Here is a 13421-nt window from a genome sequence, read left to right as displayed (position 1 = left end):
ACTTTAACCTGGTGTTGTAAAACTTCTTACTGTGCTCACCCCAGTCCAACGCCGACATCTCCACATCATAGTCACATTAGAGTGTTGCTGGCGCCAGTTTTGTATTCCAAGCATCTGTAATAGAGTTAAAATTCCCCAGCTGCCATGTTGGGATTGAAACCTCGGTCTCCGGCTTCGCCTCAGATCAGGTCTCGCCCATGGTGAGGTGCCAGCTTGGATTTTCTTGCCAGCTTGGATCTTGTATGTCGTCTCCCTTGTGGAGACCAGGAGCAGCACGGTAGCATTGTGGATAGCACAATTGCTTCACAGCTCCAGGGTCCCAGGTTCGATTCCCGGCTTGGATCACTGTCTGTGCGGAGTCTGCACATCCTCCCCGTGTGTGCGTGGGTTTCCTCCGGGTGCTCCGGTTTCCTCCCACAGTCCAAAGATGTGCAGGTTAGGTGGATTGGCCATGATAAATTGCCCTTAGTGTCCAAAGTTGCCCTTAGTGTTGGGTGGGGTTACTGCGTAATGGGGATAGCGTGGAGGTGTGCGGTTGGGTTAGGGCGCTCTTTCCAAGAGGTGGTGCAGACTCGATGGGCCGAATGGCCTCCTTCTGCACTGTGAATTCTATGAAAGGAGTTGCCTTCAATTTGAATTGAATTTATTTTTGCAGCAAGCGATGAGATGGATGTAGGGTTTGCCCTGCCCAATCTGCGCATTGGCTTTGTAAACTTTAAGGATGGGATTTAAAAAAAAAAAATCTGTTATTGAACTTCACTGGATAATTAATTATATATGGAAACAGAAAATGCTGGAAATGGTGAGCAGATCAGGGAACATCAGTGGCCAGGTCTGATGGAAGGTCGCAGAGTGACAGAGCTCTGTCTCTGTGTGTCTGTGTCCCCACGATGGCTGTTGTTCTGCCGCAGCATTTTATTTCAGATCTCAGTGTGTGTGTACAAATTACATTGGCGCGATTCGCTCTGATTCAGAAATCTTTATATTTTTGCTGTTGTAAATGTTCAAGTGGCTGGACTAATCCCTCAAGAGTGATGCCCCTGTGTGGATTTAAACAGCCAAAGTCCAAGTGGGTACGGTGAGAGGGAGGGACGGGAGACGAGTGTCTTAAACCTCCTCCAGCAGAATTTGCTGGGGCCATTCTGAAGGTGGCTAGGCGCAGCTCTATCGCCCCCTGGTGACAGGAAAGTGCTGGCGCGGCGTCCAGCTGAACCAGAGATAAACATTTAAAAGGACGCATCCGTAACATAACAGAGCCCCCAGTTCTGTGCAGCACAGTGTGTGACACCTTTACAGCCCGATGCTCGTCATCATAATTAACTGAACTCTTTCTTCCCCCCCGCCCCCCCCCCCCCCCCCCCACTACTCTTTTGGAGAAAAAAAAATGACTTGAAAAGATAGCATCGAAAACATTGCCACACATTTGCGGAAGGCAAGTCAGATTGACAGATGCACTTAGGCACGGAGACATTCTCGTTTCATTTACTGTACATACACTACAAATAACCTGTGGGAAGTGATGTACTGTTGCAGATACACCGCACTCAGAGCTCACAGTGACTGAGAAAGGAGGGTTTATTTCCCCTCCGCTGTTGCTACACAGCCGTCACAAAGCAGGGTCCCGCTCTGACCCTCGCATCTAAATCAAACAAAAACATGATAATCATGGGTTTTATTTGTTGCAACGTTTGAAGCACCATTTCAAAATCGTCCCATTCGAAGTCACCCCAAAGCAGCCGGTGCTAACGAATCTGTTCACCTCCGACCCGAGGCTCTCAATATAGATTCTGTTGCTCGATAATGTTATCAGTAATATTACATTTTCTCATTGCTTCCAGGTTACTGAAAGTGAAGTCAGATTATTTCGATGCGGGCGACACAGCCACGAAGCGACACGGTCTTGCCGAAGTTGCGAAATGACTTTTGAGAAGATATCAGAAACATTTTCACATTTTTGGAGGCAAGAGACAGATGCACTCAAATCGCAGAGACATTCGTTTGGGTTACATTCACAGCAAATAAACTGTGGATATCACACACCGTTCGAGATGCAGACGACTCACGTCCCCACTGAAGGCTGACAGAGAGAGAGGGAGAGAGAGAGAGAGAGGGGGGGTGGGGGGGGGGGGGGGGGGGGGGGGGGAGCTTTTACCCAGAATCTGTGATTCTACTGTTGAACTGGGCAAAAGCGGATAGCTGCTTCAGTCTAACATTCGAACTGGAGAAGGTGTCCAAGAAAACAGCAACATATACTTCAGATTTATGTCTATGTTCACACGCCAGCTTTAATGACTTAGATCCAAACTTTATAATTCTCAGATCAACCATTGATTATTGAGTTCTATTAACAATCAGGATCTGATTAATTAAAACAATGAGCTCCCCTCCCAGCTCCCCCCCCCCCCCCCCCCCGCGTCTGTGTTTGATATTAAAAATTGTTAATACATCCCCAACACACGGTGAAGCTGGTTTCAACGATTTGTAGTTGTTCTCAAGTCTTGCCAAAGGTTTCGCAGAGAGAGAGCAATATAATCGATCAATACATTTTTGGACAGGGATAATTTAAATGGGAGTGATGTGCGCGCGTTTCAAGTTGTGGAAATACACATAAAAAGAGGTTTCTGCCCCTTGAACGGGGCACAAAGGTTTCTTTTATGTGACTGCAATACTGGCTCGTTTCCGATCAGTGAAATTCAGGGCGTGGGACCTGAGTGTCCTGTCAACCCTGTTAACAGTGGTCACTCCCGCCCGGCAAGTCAGCGGCGATGGAGCAATAATATTACAGCTGAACCCCTTTGTGAAACGTTACCAAAAATCCTTTAATTTCACCGGGCTTGCGAGAAGAGCAGATGTGAATTGGAGCCGCTCGCTCTACCGAATTTGTCATTTCTCTCTGTCCAATATTCAATTTCCAAGAAACGCGGTTTGGAAAATTCAGCCTCCGGTGGGGTTCGATGGAGACGTTCCAAATGTCGCCCACAGCGTTTGAAGCAATGGGGGCCACACTGCAGCCTTCTGTAACATCAACTAAAATCGGCGTGGTGGTTACAGGGGTTATGTAACTGGGGCTCTGTAACTGTCAGGCTGCTGGTCTGAACGTGATTAGGAATTTTAAGGAACTGACCCTGTCTAACTGATAGTGGCGGTGGTTTGTGTGTGTGTGTGTGGGGGGGGGGGGAGGGGGGTTGGGGGGGGGGGGGATGGGGAGGACACATACCCCCCCCCCCCCCACACACACACACACTCCCCAAAGCATTTCTAAAATGCTCACGAGACTTAAACACGCCGAGTTGTCCTGTTCTCTTGGTCAGCCCTCCCCAAGTTCGAGTAGAGGGGATAATAACGTGAGTTTAATTTAGTGTCAAAAAAAAAGCCCACCCTCATTTGGTGTCTGAAAGGAAACCCGGGCGAGAGGCGGACCCCTCGGTGTGTTATTTAATCAGAATGTCAGATAGGTTCTTCCAGCACCGCAGAGAGCGGCTCTCGGCCGGTCATTCGCCGCCAGCTGGAACCACCCAGATTGGGCCATTTTTCCCCATCTTGGGATTCCGATCTTGGTAAAGTGATCGCCTGGTAATCTGCTTCTGAAAATGAATGGGAGCTGCGCAGAGCCTCGCAGCCATTGAAGATTTCCTTCACCCTGCTAATTAGCAGCGAGGGGACAAGCGACCACCAACGTCGGATTGAAGATTGGAGATTCTCCCAAACATGTATATCCCGCAATTGCCCGCTGTAATACCTCCCCTTCCCTTCCACCCACCCACACACACCCAACACGGCCTGGGTTAAACCTTCTCATCATTTACATCGGTCAAAATTAAAATGTTCATTTCTGACCATCCTACATGTTCTGACCGTTCCCGTCTCCAGCACCTCGTGGCTACCCCTCCAACCGCAGTGAGGTACACCTCATGTAACAACCTCTGTGGCCAGGTGTTACCCAGTCTTGTGAAGCACCCCCACCCGTCCCAACTGTTCCTCTAATCACAAATCCTGAAGGGTCGATACCCGATCAGAAGGCAACACCTTGTAAATCAGTAGAAAATAATAGCCAGACGCAGCTCTCTACAAGGACACGCTGACCAGAAGCGATTTAAACTCGCTTTTTAAAATTGAAACGAATACTCCAACCGCCGTGTCCTGGTACAGGGAATACATTGGATGCTTTTGAGTTTTATACTTTTAAAATTCGTCTCACTAGTGACAGTGAAGGTTTTTCACCGCACTCTGGCCGTCATGTTACAAACAAAACTCCACCTCAGCCATCTTACTCGAGTATGAAGCTACCCTTCCTCTTAGATAATGCAGTTTAATATCACCTGCCCCGCACGGAAGCGAGCAACCGCACTGCTATTAAGAAGTGGGAACCAGTGCTGACTTCGAATTGAAGTCAAATTGAAAGCTTGGTCAGAAATCGAATAGGAAGATTTAAATTCATCCATTCTACACTGCGGGAAACCCGAATAATCAAGCACTTCCTTTAATTCTTTAACTCAAACATGTTCCCCAGTCTGGGATCTCCTTCACCACCTAAACACAACGAATAGACCGAATTTCGACAGAAGGGAGCTCGTTCCAACCACATCAACTAGCGAAATGAAATTCAAACATTTAGCTGCACTGCCGAATCTTTAATTTCCCGTCTGCTAAACCTAGAATGTGGGCTTCAACCTGTGATAGAATTAATCGACTGTTTTACTAATTGACAAGGACGTTGACATTTATTTGGGATTTCTTTAAAACCCGTTTTCGTATCCATAACCATGTTTTGAGGATGTTAATGCAAATCTCGACAAACGTTTGAAACCTTCCAAAACAGTGGCTCTGCACAGTTAAATTCGTTAGTGGGGGCCAGGGGAGGAAAAACGTTCTGGTCTTTGCGCCAGCGTTTCATTCGATTACCGCCGTTTGCAAAAGCCACTGGGTTCAGAAGGACAGTAAACAACAGACAGGTGGAAAATCCACAGCACATCACCTCGTGCATCTGGGTTCCAATTAAATAAATCCGCCTCAATCCCCCGACCATGTGTAAACGTGGCTCATGTGGGAGACGGAATAAGCGGATATTTCTAAAAGTTCCCACCAAGCCAAGCCGAAGCTGTCAAAAACTGTCAAACTAAATATTTTGCATCATTTTTTAAAAAGGTGGCAAACAGCCACTCAGCCCAAATGTACTATCCCAATGTTTCTTATTCTGCAACATCATCCCATGGCAACTTCACTGAAATGTTTGACAACTCCACTGGTTCAAATCCTGCCTAATGGGGGTGGGGGGAGGGGGGGGGGGGTGATTGGGGGATCGTGGACCTGTTGGTATTGGATTGGGACAACTCCAGAAGCGAGACTGGAATAAAGAAACATTCAACAGCTGATTGAGGCGGCGGCAGTCAAAATGGGATTGCAAACTCTCACCCTGAAACGCAGCAACAAACCCTCGTTACTGAATTTACAACATTAGCGGCCTGGATGGGTCCGTAATAAATAAATAAAACAATCCCCCTTACACTTGGTAGGATGGACAGATGGTGATTTTGAAACTGGGGATTTGCAGTTTTCCTTGCCACGAATCTGGGTTTTTATTTTAAACAAAAAAAAAGAGAACCCATCCTCAGTTTTAATGTTACCTGTTTTGTTTGGCGCAATGCACCCACCCAGCCAGCGCGGGGACCCAAATGGGGTTGATGTACAGCGGAACTGTGAACCAATCTCATTCTCAGGTGTCCAGTAGAATTGAGTGGAGCAAGAGAGAGAGAGAGAGAGAGAGGAACCCCCCCCCCCCCCCTCTGCGGTTTGTAATATTCGCTGGCGATCACACGTAGTATTAATGTATCACTTACTGGCCTGTGTTATAATGGATATATTTTAATTAGATATGCCATTTCTTATGTCCGTGGACACCTTTAGAGTGCACCTTTTTTTCGCCGTAATGTCCTGTTGCAGCGAGAGTGCTGAGTAATAAGCTTTTTGCCTTGTATTCATTAACTTGGGTTCAGCCAGGTTACAGAGGAGGCTGTCGACTCACAGTCTAACCGCGAATTAACTGCACTGCACTCCGATAACAAGACTTAATACAGCTCTCAGCCATTACAACAAACCTTCCACCATTATTCTTTTGTAAAACTGGGATCCATAATTGCAGTAATCCACAAGACTAATTAGGTGCAAATAAACTATTCATTACGGCCAAATTAAAATGAAACATGCGCTATTCTCGAATGAAAAGGGGTATCATTAGCGGGAGGACATTCTTCTGCAAGTGTTATTAAAAGCAACCCCAGTGCACAAAAAAAAACAAGAAGAAACTGGAGGCAAAACACGCGGGCCGGCGTAATTATGTTGCAATGTGTCTTTCGTTTGAGATAAATAATTAAAATAGAGGCCAGATTAATTGACAGGACTGTTGGTGCGAATTCATCTCCGCCCCCTTCCGAGATGAAATGATCGTTTATTGTAAAGAATGAGTCCAGGTAGCAGTGTGAAGAAGGCTTCCTTCGGGAGAAGGCACAGGTTTGGGGAGGGAAGGGGGGTGGGGGCTGTAAATGAATAGTCATTACTCCTCTTTCAACCGGCAGTGGATCCTTTTGATCAGAAATGAATCAGCTCCACCTCATGCAATAGCTTACGATCAGAAGAAAGTGGGAAAAAACGCTCTTAACAGCACCTTTGTTAATCTCCCTCCAGTTTTTCAATTACAGCTGTTAATTTTATTAGGGGAATGGGAGAATACACCACAAGGTTCCTTTCTCATGCTCCCCCTAACTCCACTTCCTTTTTGGGGATGCAAGGGACGCTGGCAAAATATATCCTCCCCCATAACTGGCCAACCTTCTTCCCAATTCAGTCGAACAATTTACGAAAACAATTTCGGGTCTAATTCACCAAAGGCCACTTAAATGTGTATGGGTAATATTCTTCAAAATAGTGCCCCATATAACGGGCAGATTGTGGCCATCGTTCAGTGAACCATCCTCGTGTAGAATTTCATCCCTCAATCAATAACCACATCCTTTCCCCTTGCCAAATAATGTTGGGGAGTTTAAAAGAGCGCTGAATCATCTTTCCAGCCGCCCCATTGAGCATCCGAACCCCCCCCCCCCCCCCCCCAGCTTCAAACCCCCAGCACATTCAGGATCAAACTCTGGGTGAGACAGGCTTACAGAAAGTGAAGATGGTTCAAACTCTGAGGCGGGAGTTTTCTTTTTAAATTAAAGAAACACTGCTTTCGGGGAAAGGACAGTTTGAAATTTCGTTCCCAATTAGGATGGGCAGATTGGAAAGATACAACGTGGAAAGATCGATATCTCAAATTGGCAAAGCGGTCTAAATTTCTCGATGAATAAATGTCCGAGAATTACAGCATTTCCTTCACAATCAATAGCCCCGATAACCAAAAGGCTGAGAGTTTATTGGGGGCTAATGTCGATGGGGGAGGGGGAGGAATGGACATTTTGTTCAAAGACAGATTAATGTTTTACGTTTATGCTCAATAATAATTCCATAAATAAGACCACGGGGCCAGCCAAACAGACTGCCGGCGTCTCCGTCATTACATCCCGCCTCTGGGATTCAAATCCAGAGGGCTCAGTGATGGGGGAGATTTAAAGCTGGGCATTATGGCGCACTGGAATTCCAATGTGTTTATTGAACCTGATTTATTTCAACTAACGCTCACTGTAAGTGGAATAAGGTCTAATATTAAGCGACATCATGAAATATCATTGAATATATTTATTTATCTTTCCTAAAACGGGCTCACACCAGGGACAAGTCAATATATTTACTTATAAAAAACATGTTCTACAGTTTAACCCAATCTCCTGTACACTTATCCTTGCGTTGAAACCCCTCCAATGGCCTTACACTTTCAGATCTCTTTACCCCCCTTCCAGCCCTCCGAGGAAGTACTGATTAAACCTTTATTTCATTCTGGTCAGCCTTAAATGGTGAATGGAGGCCAGTTCTGAGCACCACGCTTCAGAAATTATGTCAAAGCTTTAGATTGGGTGGAGGAAAGATAGGTGGGAATGATCTCAGGGTTACAGGACTTCGGTCACTGGATAGATTGGACGCACTGAGATTGTCCACCTGAGAGAAGTGTGAAAGGAGAGGGGGTTATTCAAAATAATGATGTATTTAAAAGCAATGGCTGGAAACCAGTACGAAGATGAGGAGAAATATATGAAAATGAAATGAATTGAAAATTGCTTATTGTCACAAGTAGGCTTCAAATGAAGTTCCTGTGAAAAGCCCCTAGTCGCTACATTCCGGCACCTGCTCGGGGAGGCTGGTACGGGAATTGAACGGTGCTGCCAGCCTGCCTTGGTCTGCTTTCAAAGCCAGCGATTTAGCCCTGTGCTAAACCAGCACCTGATGCAGTGAGTGATTGGGATGTGGAACAGGAGAGTTTGGTGGAGACGGATCCAATCTGGGATGTGGAACGGGAGAGTGTGGTGGAGACAGATCCAATCTGCGATGTGGAACGGGAGAGTGTGGTGGAGACGGATCCAATCTGGGATGTGGAACGGGAGAGTGTGGTGGAGACAGATCCAATCTGCGATGTGGAACGGGAGAGTGTGGTGGAGACGGATTCAATCTGGGATGTGGAAAGGGAGAGTGTGGTGGAGACACACCCAATCTGGGATGTGGAACGGGAGAGTGTGGTGGAGACAGATCTAATCTGCGATGTGGAAGGGGAGAGTGTGGTGGAGACAGATCCAATCTGGGATGTGGAATGGGAGAGTGTGGTGGAGACAGATCTAATCTGCGATGTGGAACGGGAGAGTGTGGTGGAGACAGATCTAATCTGGGATGTGGAACGGGAGAGTGTGGTGGAGACAGATCCAATCTGGGATGTGGAACGGGAGAGTGTGGTGGAGACGGATCCAATCTGGGATGTGGAACGGGAGAGTGTGGTGGAGACAGATCCAATCTGGGATGTGGAACGGGAGAGTGTGGTGGAGACGGATCCAATCTGGGATGTGGAACGGGAGAGTGTGGTGGAGACAGATCCAATCTGGGATGTGGAACGGGAGAGTGTGGTGGAGATGGATCCAATCTGGAATGTGGAACGGGAGAGTGTGGTGGAGACAGATGCAATCTGGGATGTGGAACGGGAGAGTGTGCTGGAGACAGATCCAATCTGGGATGTGGAACGGGAGAGTGTGGTGGAGACAAATCCAATCTGGGATGTGGAAAGGGAGAGTGTGGTGGAGATGGATGCAATCAGGCTTTTCAAAAGAGAATTGGATAAACTCCTGAAGGAAGAAACATTGCAGGGATATGGGGGAAGTGTGGAGGAGTTGGACTGATAGAGTAGCTCAAACAGAGAACTAGCAAAGGTACTAAATATGAATGGCGCTGTATAAATGCAGGGTAGGATTTTCAGGACAGCTCGCCATCCCTCAAGTTGGCATGGAAATTGATATTGCCAACTCTTAAAATCCCACTGTCACTTAACACTCACCTGAGCATTGATTGGCAGTGGGCGGGGCTTCTGTCCATCCTCAAAAGGAAGTCCACTGTGAGAGCTGTGGACCAATTCTATTGGGGTCGGGTGTATAGGAGGCATCCCGGTGGGGCGGGATGGCACAATCATGGCCCTGGGGTTGGGGGGTGGGTGGTGGGCAGAGATGTTGGGGAGATTGTGGAGGTTGGCCCAGATCTCAAAGGTCACAGAGCGGAATGTGCTCAACACTGAGGGGGCCTCCAGATTGAGTACCCCCTCCCCTCACTTGCCATTGAATTTTATGCTCCCCCATCCTGCTTCCGATCCCACATTGGAGGAAACGTTAAATTCGGCCCCAAGTGCTCTTGTTTATATCAGCATCAAACATAGTGGGAGATAGTGTAGAGGGAACATGAGGAAGAACCTTTTTACGCGAAGGGTAGCGGGTGTCTGGAAGTCGCTGCCCCAGGTGGTGGTGGAGGCAGAGACCCTGAACTCTTTTCAAAAGTACCTGGATCTGTACCGAAAGTGCTGTAAACTGCAGGGCTACGGGCCGGGTGCAGGAAGGTGGGATTGGAAAAGGTGTCCCCTGGCTGGCATGGACAAAATGGGCCGAATGGGCTCCTTCTCTGATGTTCCCCAGAATGCACACAGAAACAATCACTTCTAGGAAGTGGGCAGGAAGGAGGAAAAAAAGAGCGAGGAGAGAGGGGGTAGGGCAAGATGAGTGGAGTGAGAGATGGAGTGTGGAAGGGAGACAATGCGGTGGGAGGTTTCTGGGACTCAATGGAGACCTCATTCTCTCAAATGAGTTTTCACTGAAGCCAACCTGTGAGAAAGGAAATTAAACATAAAGTGATTTTAACCTCACTCAGAGCAGCTCGTGAATGAAAATGGAGACAGTGGTGATCACAATCTGACCCTGAGCAACATTAAATAGAAATCGAGAATCTTACTCTAATTTATTTTTCTTTTCAGAAGCGCAGAACAATTCCAATTAATCGACACTAAAAGCCGGCCATTTTGTCAATTATAATTGAAACCTGAAGTAGAAACAGAAAGTGCCAGAAAAACTCAGCAGGTCTGGCAGCATCTGCGGACAGAGACACAGAGGTAGGGTTTTGGGTCCAATTTTAGTCTTTGTCAGAGCTAAGAAGAGTCATACGGACCCGAAACATTAACTCTGTTTCTCTGTCCACAGGGACTGCTGAGTTTTCCGGCATTTTCTGTTTGTATTTCAGATTTCCAGTGTCCACTGTATTTTGGTTTGCAATTGAAACCTCCCCTATCTAGTTTTAACTTGCACTCACAGTTGTAAGCTGGGTATCAGCAGCTGATGGCAGTAGCTTGCTATCCATCTGCCTCATCTTTAAACTTGGTTTTCATGTCAGATGAGTTGGCAAAGTGAATTACAGGTGGGACGTAAATACTGGACAAGTGCCCTCAGTATGAAATAAAAGTTAATTAATAATAAAAATAATAATCTTTATTGTCACAAGTAGGCTTACATTAACACCACAATAAAGTTACTGTGTAAATCCCCTCATCGCCACATTCCGGCACCTGTTCGGGTACACTGAGGGAGAATTCAGAATGTCCAACTCACCTAACAAGCACGTCTTTCGGGACTTGTGGGAGGAAACCGGAGCACCCGGAGGAAACACACGCAGACACGGGGAGAACGTGCAGACTCCGCACAGACAGTGACCAAAGCTGGGAATCGAACCAGGTACCCTGACACTGTGACGCAACAGTGCTAGGGAAAGAAACAGAATTCCGTTTTATTGTGTTTAGCGGAATGTTTCTCAACGGCAGCAGTGTGGAGAACGATGCCGCTATCAAATGGGACTTTTTTTAAGGCCTCGGTGAGGAAGGCCCCACATCGAGGCCACTCTTACCTTCATTTCCTGCACCGACAGGCTCAGCTCATCAGCACAGCAAGCGATCGGGGTGCCATTTTTAAATGTCACCCTGATCTCCCCGATCTCAGGCCCCCTGAGATTACCTGTTGGGGGGGGCACTGCCAGGATTCCCGATGGCAGTGTCAAGGTGCCAGGGTGGCAGCGGGAGAGCCAGAGTACCACCTTATCCAGGGCCTAACCACCACGGAGCCGCCGATGGCCTGGGAGAACCCCCCCCCCCCCGCCCCGAGGTGCAGTTACGCTTGGTCCATGTTTGTATGGACCAGTGCGAAGTGACACAGTGTCCCAGCCGTGGGCGTTCGAAACCTGGCCTTGAGAGACTCTGGCGCTGACAGATTTCAATGAGCCTCACTTTAATATGAAAATCTGGACCTCACCCAGTGAGGGCGAGATCTAGATCGTGACGTCTCGTGAGATCCCGCGAGGCGTCCCGAGCATCGCAAATCATGTGAGAGGCCTCTTGTGATATTCAATGGCTTTGTTGTGTCCCGAGCCAGGTGCAACGATGCTGTTCAATCGGCCCATGGTATCCACAAAACAACACACTTGCAGCCCATGCTATCCTGTACCCCGGGGAAACTTGCAAACCTCGCATAGCCACGTGCTCGCTGCAAGAACTGTCATCTGGCAGACATTGCAAAGTTTAATTAGCAGTTATTGTACAGACAGGCTCAGGAACCTGTCTTACACTTAACTGGATGACAAATTGTGCGACATGACAAATATGTCCAGCCAGGGCAGCACGGTGGCACAGTGGTTAGCACTGCTGCCTCATGGCACCGAGGTCCCAGGTTCGATCCTGGCTCTGGGTCACTGTCCGTGTGGAGTTTGCACAATCTCCCAGTGTTTGCGTGGGTTTCGCCCCCACAACCCAAAGATGTGCAGGGTAGGTGGACTGACAACGCTTAATTGACTCTTAATTGGAAAAAATGAGTTGGGTACACTGAATTTATTAAAAAAACAAATATGTGCAGCCACAGCCTGAAAGCAGCCAGGTACATTAAAGTTCATTCTCAAGGTTACCTATTCAGTATTGAAAACAGTTTTGTACTCCTTACCTGAAGAAAGATATACGTTGGCGTACCACAAGGATCTGTTCTGGGGCCGTTGCTGTTTGTCATTTTTATCAATGACCTAGAGGAGGGCGCAGAAGGGTGGGTGAGTAAATTTGCAGACGACACTAAAGTCGGTGGTGTTGTCGATAGTGAGGAAGAATGTAGCAGGTTACAGGGGGACATAGATAAGCTGCAGAGGTGGGCTGAGAGGTGGCAAATGGAGTTTAATGTAGAGAAGTGTGAGGTGATTCACTTTGGAAGGAGTAACAGGAATGCGGAATATTTGGCTAATGGTAAAGTTCTTGGAAGTGTGGATGAGCAGAGGGATCTAGGTGTCCATGTACATAGATCCCTGAAAGTTGCCACCCAGGTTGATAGGGTTGTGAAGAAGGCCTATGGAGTGTTGGCCTTTATTGGTAGAGGGATTGAGTTCCGGAGTCAGGAGGTCATGTTGCAGCTGTACAGAACTCTGGTACGGCCGCATTTGGAGTATTGCGTACAGTTCTGGTCACCGCATTATAGGAAGGACGTGGAGGCTTTGGAGCGGGTGCAGAGGAGATTTACCAGGATGTTGCCTGGTATGGAGGGAAAATCTTATGAGGAAAGGCTGATGGACTTGAGGTTGTTTTCGTTGGAGAGAAGAAGGTTAAGAGGAGACTTAATAGAGGCATACAAAATGATCAGGGGGTTAGATAGGGTGGACAGTGAGAGCCTTCTCCCGCGGATGGAAATGGCTGGCACGAGGGGACATAGCTTTAAATTGAGGGGTAATAGATATAGGACAGAGGTCAGAGGTAGGTTCTTTACGCAAAGAGTGGTGAGGCCGTGGAATGCCCTACCTGCTACAGTAGTGAACTCGCCAACATTGAGGGCATTTAAAAGTTTATTGGATAAACATATGGATGATAATGGCATAGTGTAGGTTAGATGGCTTTTGTTTTGGTGCAACATTGTGGGCCGAAGGGCCTGTACTGCGCTGTATTGTTCTATGTTCTATGT

The sequence above is a fragment of the Scyliorhinus torazame genome, chromosome 5, assembly GCF_047496885.1.
Source record: "Scyliorhinus torazame isolate Kashiwa2021f chromosome 5, sScyTor2.1, whole genome shotgun sequence".
Lineage (NCBI taxonomy): Eukaryota > Metazoa > Chordata > Chondrichthyes > Carcharhiniformes > Scyliorhinidae > Scyliorhinus > Scyliorhinus torazame.
This window is presented reverse-complemented; position numbering follows the sequence as displayed.